The following is an 8,610-nucleotide window of genomic DNA, read 5'->3' on the forward strand; positions in this document are numbered from 1 at the left end:
TCATGGGGCTTGAATCTAACAGATCCAATACCTGCAATCTTGCAAGCCTTGTTGTTTCCCAGCAATACTGATCCACCATCTTGATCACATAATTCCTCGAACAAGTCTTTGTTTGGAGTCATGTGCCAAGTGCAACCTGAATCCATAATCCACTCTCTCTTAGAGTCACTGCTTGAAACCACAAGAACATCAGATGATTCGAAATCATCTTGAACAATGGCAGCGTTGCCATTATCCTTACCTCCATGATATTTCAGGCGTTCAGGGCACACCTTTCTTGTGTGACCCTCCTTTTTACAATGGTAGCATCGAATGCCAGATGCTTCGCCACTGTAAGACTTCGACTGGCTTTTGCCTTTCTTCTTGTCGAACTTACCATCCTTTCGTAAGAGTTTTCCTTTAACGGCCAAACCTTCGCCAACAGTCAAAGGTTTATGCTCCTTTCGTTCATTCAAGTCCTTAGAGTACAAGGCTGACTGAACTTCTTCAAACGTCAGGGACTCCCTTCCATACAAGAGAGTTTCTTTGAAGTGAGCATGTGATCTAGGCAAAGAACACAATAGTAACAGCGCTTGATCTTCATCATCGATCTTCACATCAATATTTTCAAGATCAAGAATCAGCTTGTTGAACATATCCAACTGTTCAGCCAATACTTTGTCTTCAATCATCTTGAATGAATACAAAGCTTGCTTCAGGTAGAGTCGATTTACCAGCGATTTGGTCATATACAAACTTTCAAGTTTCACCCATAACCCTGATGCCGTCGTCTCCTTTGATACCTGTCGGAGAACCTTATCACCAAGGCTCAACAGAATTGCGCTGTGTGCTTTCTCGATCATAGTTGTCTTCTCCGCTGCCGTTAATGCAGCATTCATGGCTGCCTCTCCCTTCAACGCTTCCAAACAACCCTGCTGAACCAGTAGGGCTTTCATCTTCAAGCGCCACAGACCGAAATCATTCACTCCGGTGAATTTTTCAATCTCATACTTTGTTGACGGCATCTTCTCCACGCTCACCGCACCAATTTGTTGTGAAAAACGATACCAATAACAAAGTATAATAGGAAATTATAGGGGAGAAGAAGAACACAATAATTGGTTATAACCGTTATTCTTTTACTTTCTCTTAAAACAAGATTACAAGTTTACAAGAATAACAAATAACCTCTCTCACCCTAAATTAGGATTTGCAGCTTAGCAATGATGAGAGACTAGTATGCTATTTATAATAAAACCTAACATACTAACTAATGGGCTTTTTCCACAAGGCCCATTACACAAGTCAACTTAATAAACAAGCTAACTTAACAAATTAGGGTTTAAACACTAAAACCTAATTTAACATGCTAACAACCCTAGCATCTTCGACACAAGCATGTGAACAACCTTCGACTTCATGCTTAACCCTGTCGAACCAAGAAGCTACCCTTCGGCCATACTAGAGTTCGATCCAAAATCTCACAATTTTATTAACTATGACTAACTTATACCTGAATCAGGGTTTTACGAAGATCGTGCGTACACTCAATATATTTCTTTTTCTGTGCCTTTTCAGGATTGTCTTTTCAAGCGCCTTCCGACTGCGCGCCACGTCAAAGAACGAAGCTAAGTTCTAATTTCTTCTTATTTAATATTTTTCGCCTATTATTTTGTTTTAATTAGGGTTTGATTGCCCCTGTCAATGAAATCCCTCTACACTCACTTCCTCTTATTTCTCTATTCAATTATCAGATGGTTAGAGTCAATGCTTCAATCTACCTCCAATTCTCAACCTTCATCAATCGAAGCTATGTTTCTTTTACCCTTTTTCTGTATTGTTATGTTTATTTTTAGGGTTAACCCTAGTTGCCTCTGAACAAATAATACACTCACTCTCTTCTGTTTATTGCTTCCTTTTCAATTTTCAGGGTTTGTTGACCGCCAAGGCTACGAGTGTTGGTAACCCTAAACCCTAACCTTAATATTTTATGCTTTATTATTACTTATATCAAACCCTATTAAGGGATCCGCTGGTTACAATTTCCCTCCCCCGTATTTGTGTGATTATATCATTTAAATTGCGTGGTTAGTAATTTAGGGAGTGCAATCTTGAACTGAATTAGAGCCATTTAATTATAAGATAATATATTCCGAATTGAATCATGTGATTGGTGCACACACGCACACTTTTGGGTAACCCTCTCTGTTGCATGTTGCCCGTTGCCTTTGCCTTGTGTATTTTTTGCAGAATAGCCAGTCCCTCGAATACGAGGATACCTCAGCCATGTTGCCTCGATTAAAGGTCATGGTCCCTAATGATGCTGCCTTCGATACACTAACATGACCTCGACCCTCGGAAGTTGCCTACGAAAAAGGCTGAGGTATCTTCTGGTTGCCTACGAAAGGCTATTCTGGATCCTTCCTCTTAGACTACCTGCCTCTCTATGGCATGGGTCAGTCTTTGGGCGAATGATAACGAGATGACCGTTCTACCTCCAAACGAAAGGCTTCCTGCCCTCTTATGGCAAGGATTGACCCTTTCATTCTGAAAGGCTAAAAAGAGACCTATCATCTGAGTTTAAGGTAATTGCCCCTAATTGCCTTGCCATGCTCTATTTTCTATATTCTTTCTCAAAATTCTTCAAAAACTGGCTACGCTCATTTTACGAGCTAAAGTCCATTTTTTCCTCTTTCATCTACATTTTCTGAAAACGAGCAAGCAAAGCAATTAAGAGCCCATGGAAAACCATGGATGCAAAGGGTGCCTCACACCTTCCCTTTGCATAAATTACCCCCCGAACTTAGATTTCTTTAAAAGGTTTTTTTCTGTTTCTTTTAGCCTTTCTGAATTTGTTTGGATAAAATAAAAGTCGGTGGCGACTCATGCTTAACCGCGACATTTCGATCGATAAAAAGTCAGTTCACCGTATTACAGGGTTCCTCATCAGAAGAAGACATACTATCTCTTCTCTCTAGAAGAGTCCAACAACTCTGGAAGCAAAGACAAAAGAAGTTCAAAAACCCTAAAAGATCAGAAGATCACTCTGGATCATCTTCTGGACACATAAAGTCTAGAAGCAAGGAAATTGTATGTAACATATGCAAGGAACCTAGTCACTACAAAAGCGATTGTCCTAAACTTCAGAGGGAAAAACCAAAGAAGAATTTTAAAGAAAAGAAGAAAAGTCTTATGGCTACATGGGACGACTCAGAATCTTTTGGAGTAGAATCTGAATCAGAAGATGAACGTGCCAACATTGCCTTGATGGCCAGTATATCAAGTGATTCCAGTTCATCCGAATCACAATCAGACACAAAAGAAGAAGGGGTATTCTATAACTTTTATAGATCTCAATTAGAAGATAGCTTATCATAAATTCTTGAAAAACATCAGAAACTTCAAATCAAATACAAGAACTTGAAACACGATCTGGTATTCGATTATGAGGAATCTAGAAAACTAAAAGCATAAAATTCTGAGTTAAAAGAACATATTTGCAAACTAAAAACTGAAAAACTGGAATTAGTAGAAATGCTAGAAAAGATATAGGATATGTGAAACCTAGAGGAGAAGAACCATATCAACATAAACATGTTGGCGATATGATCATAAAAATCACTTATAAAAAATAGGCAAAATGTCCTTTTTGGTCCCGTATGTTAACATCAGGGTTCATTTTGGTCCCTTAACTTCAAAAAGTTTCATATTGGTCCCTTAACTCTTCAAAAGGTGCCATATTAGTCCTTTTTGTCATATTAGCGACAGAAAAACTCAAAAATTGGTCGCTAAATCAGTCGCTAATATGACAAAAAGGAGTAAAATGACACCTTTTGGAGAGTTAAGGTACCAATATGAAACTTTTTAAAGTTAAGGGACCAAAGTGAACCTTGAGGTTAACATACGGGACCAAAAAGGGTATTTTGCCTAAAAAATATGTATATAAAGAATACTTGTGAAATCCACTAGGACACTAATTTTCCATGTTACAAAATCGCAATGCATATGTATATAAAGAATACTTGTGATAATTTTTTTAAATGAAATTTTTTTAAAATGAGTTATGTTATGTTATGTTTTGTCTAAAATGTTGAATAGTAATGTTAATAATTAAATAATAATTAAAATATTTATTTAATTAATTATTAAAGTTAAATAGTCATGTTAAAGTATTTAATTAGTTAATTATTAAAATTTTTTTACAAGTTTTTAAATATTTAAACAAATTATTAAAGTGTGATTGGATATTAAATAGTTGAAATATTTAAAAAATTAATTTTTTAATAAACTAAATAATTAAAATATTAATATTTAAATATTTAAATAACTAATTATTTAATAAATTAGATAGTTAAAATAAACTAAAATATTTAATTTATTAAATATATTGATATTTCGTATTTCAACCATAATTAAATGTATTAGATAAGAACATTTCAAATGCACATTAATTACAATAATAAGAATTAAAATATAAAATAGTTAAATTATTAAATAATTTATTTGATCTTTAATACTTGAATTAATAATTAATAGTTAAAATATTAAATAATTTATTAATTATTAATAGTTTAAATATTAAATAAATTATATATATATATATATATATATATATATATATATATATATATATATATATATATATATATATATATATATATATATATATATATATATATATATATATATATAAGGGCATATCATTTGAGAATGACTTTTTTATATGAGAATGCGAGAATGAATCTGAACCATTGGACTTTTTCATTCTCACATTCTCATACAAAAAAGCCATTCTAGTGCCCAGCTAGCCCGGGCATCCGCCCGGGCTCAACCCCTATTTTCTTTGTATTTCGCCTAATTTAATATTAGAGTTTTAGATAAAATTAGGGGCAAAATTAGTCAAAACATGGTGTAAAAATTAAAACAAATAAATAACCAATGGTCTAGGCCCAACCCAATTAATTATTAATGAATCAAAACAAAACAAAAATATCCTTAAAACAAACCCTTAACCTTCTTACAAAACTACTGGTAAAAAGGTTTTGAGAAAAATAAAACTCTACCGCCTCATCTCTCCGTCGTGAGTTGTGACCGTAAGGTGATAATCTCCCCTATCTTCTTCTTTTATTTCGCCAATTTCCACTTCCATGCTTGACTGCTAGTGTAGTTGTGTTTGTGTTGTGTTTAGTTATTGTTGTCACAGTAAATGAAAAGGATAAATAAAATTGAAAATGAAACTATGAAAGTTGTGTTGTGTTGTGTGGTGGTAGTGTAGAGAAGAGAAGTAGGATAGCTACTAGGTAGTGTGTGTGTAATGTGTCTAGGTAGTGTGTGGTCCTGTGTTGAGTTAACCAAAAAAATGTGTAGTGTTGTGTTATTTTGTTTTGCAATTTTTTTAATAAAAAAAGTTAATAATTGAAACTATAAAGAGAATTAGGTGTAGGTAGTGTGTGGTAGTTTTGTCTAATTTACTTTTTTTTTTCTCGATTTTTTTAAATTGGTATAAACATGTGTGAATTAGGTTTAGTTATTAATTGGTTTAATTTAACAATTAGTTTAATTTATTAATTAATTTATTTTATTTATTTATGTTATATTTTTATTATTATTTAAAGTAATTAGATTTAGTTGTGGGCTTTAGAGTTAAAGGCTCTCGCTTGCTTACCAAAATCGGACCATTTTACTTTCAATTTAACCTCATATTTTATTTTTCTAGATAATTAAATTTCAGAGATGAGAAAATTTTTGGTTCCTAGAACAAGTATTGAGAATGTTAATGTTGTGCAACCGGAAGCCGAAGTAGAAGAAACACCGCCTAATGTTGCCAATGAATTTAATCCAAATGAGATTGTACGTGTTCCAGGATGTAGGAAACAAATTCATGAGTATGCTACGGATATTCAAGACCAAGTGAGGAGGGCATATATATTGAAGGGTCCAACGCAACCAGATTTAGCAATATTTCCTCGTACTCAATTTGGGAAGTCTTAAAGAGCGTTTTGTAAAGCATGGTATAAGAATTATACATGGATTGAATACAGTGAGTCGAAGGATGCAGCTTATTGTTTTTATTGCTTTCTCTTTAAGCCGTCCGGGAGGGCCGAACACTTTGGTTATGAAGTCTTTAACAAAGACGGATTTAAAGATTGGAAGCATGCATCTAAAGGCTTCAAAGATCATATTGGTAGTCATAATAGTAAACACAACTCATGTATGAAGCACTATGATGATTATAATAATCAAAGGCATAGTGTGACAAGTATCTTTGCTAGAGCAACTAGAGAATCAGAAGAATTCTATAAGATCCGTTTGACTTGTTCTTTAGATTGTACTAGATATCTCATAGCACAGGGCATTGCTTTCCGTGGCCATGATGAAAGCTCTACTTCTCTAAACAAGGGCAATTTTAGAGAGATGGTGGATTGGGTAAAATCTAATGATGAAAAAGTGAGAGATGCTTTTGGCCGTGGTCCAAAAAATTGCACAATGACTTCTGGTGACATTCAAAAGGAGCTTGCAACGTGTTGTGCACATGAAATTACCAAGGTCATTATGGAAGAGCTTGGTGAAAGACAATTCTCTATGCTTATTGATGAGTCGCGTGATATATCTGTCAAAGAGCAAATGGCGGTGATGTTGAGGTTAGTAGTTGTATTTTCCAATTCCTATTACATATTATTCTCCATGCCTCCATATAACATTGTTGAATACATTTTACTTTTTATTTTTATTGCTAGGTTCTTGAACGACAAAGGAAAAATTGTAGAACGATTTATTGCTCTACATCATGTCAAATATACTACATCGGAGGCACTAAAGGATGTTCTTTATGGTATTCTTGATCGTCACACATTATCTATTTCAAGGATACGAGGGCAAGGATATGATGGGGCTTCAAATATGAGAGGTGAATTTAATGGTTTGCAAAGAAAGATTCTAGATGAAAACCCTTATGCTTTCTATGTCCATTGCTATGCTCACCGTTTGCAATTGGTGGTTGTGTCTGTTGCTAGTAGTTGCTCATCTATTCATGATTTCTTTGGGTATATCTCACACAACAAGTGCATCTTGCAAGAGAATGGATGCTTTGACAGAGGCACAACACCAATATATTTTGAATAGGCTTGAGAGTGGTGAGATATCTCAAGGAAAGGGCTTGCACCAATCAACTAGTCTCGCTAGATCCGGGGATACTAGATGGGGTTCACATTATACTACCTTGATTCGTTTGGATGAGATGTGGTCTTCCGTGTTAGAGGTGCTTAGTATTGTTGATGAAGATGGACGTGGACCATCTCAAGCAGCAGGTTTGATAGAAAAAATGGAGAGCTTTAAATTTGCTTTTATTTTGAAGTTTATGTTAAAGTTGTTTGGTATCTCAAATGAACTTTCAAAAATCTTGCAAACAAAAGATATTAGTATTGTGCTTGGTATGGAATTAGTTGTGATGTTAAAGCTCGATTGGCTACATTGAGAGAGAATGGTTGGGATGATTTATTTATTGATGTCCAAGAATTTTGTGTTGCTAAATGTATTCCGGTGCCAAATATGGATGAAGAAATATCGGTTCGGGGTCGTTCAAGAAGAGAAGGGAGGACTGTCACTAATCTTCACCATTACCGTGCAGAGATTTTTTATGTTGCTATTGACAAAATATGTGTGGAGATGGATCACCGGTTTAGTGAAGGAAGTAACATTGTGTTGGATTACTTCTCATGTCTTGACCCCAAAAACTCTTTCCAAGTTTGATGTTGATAAGCTTGTTCGTCTTGCTGATATTTATCATGCAGACTTTTCTAATGATGATCGTGGAACAATAAGGGAGCAACTTGAGACTTATGTACATCAAGTGAAAAGGCATGCTTCATTTACTTCTTGTGAAGATGTTCAAAGTTTGGCTATGAAGATGGTTCAAACTGAGAAACATTTGGTATTTTCATTGGTCTACAGACTCATTGAGTTGGCTTTGATATTGCCGGTGTCGACATCATCCGTCGAAAGAGCTTTTTCAGCAATGAAGATTATCAAGTCTAATTTGCGCAACAAGATCAACGATGTGTGGTTTAATGACTTGATGATATGTTACACCGAACGAGAGATATTCAAGTCACTTAAAGATGTTGATATTATACGAACATTCACCGCAAAGAGGTCTCGGAGAGGGCATTTACCTCCTAATTTTATTTAGCACACTATTTACAGGTTAGGTTTCATCTCTCTTATGTAGTACATTTTATGACTATTTATATATTATGTCACATGTAACTCGCGGTTAAAAATTTTGTCCAGGCTACCTAAAATTTCTGGCTCAGCCACTATATATATATATATATATATATATATATATATATTATGGTTGTATTGCTATAAACAAAAGAAATTGTTGTAAACAAAACAAAAGTTTGTCCTAGTGGATTGTGAGTATTATGCCATTGCAAAGAGCATGCTTACTATTTAAGCCATTATTGTTCTACTTATTCTCAACACTTTCATGCACACTCACATCTAAAAGAAATGCATTTCCGTTTTAAAGGACTATAACATGCTTTGTCTCGACAATCAGTCCTACTTTGGCAAGGGGAAGAAAAATCTGCAATGTCAGATAAAGGATTGTTACTAACATTCAAACAA

At 34.5% G+C, this 8,610-nt stretch overlaps 1 pseudogene; it reads left to right on the top strand.

Annotated features, from left to right (window-relative positions):
- Positions 1-5,712: 5,712 nt before the first annotated feature.
- LOC131658912 (uncharacterized) lies at positions 5,713-7,728 on the top strand (annotated as a pseudogene).
- The last annotated feature ends 882 nt before the right edge of the window (positions 7,729-8,610 follow it).

This window comes from Vicia villosa, linkage group LG3 (assembly GCF_029867415.1).
Source record: "Vicia villosa cultivar HV-30 ecotype Madison, WI linkage group LG3, Vvil1.0, whole genome shotgun sequence".
In the NCBI taxonomy this organism is placed as follows: Eukaryota; Viridiplantae; Streptophyta; class Magnoliopsida; order Fabales; family Fabaceae; genus Vicia; species Vicia villosa.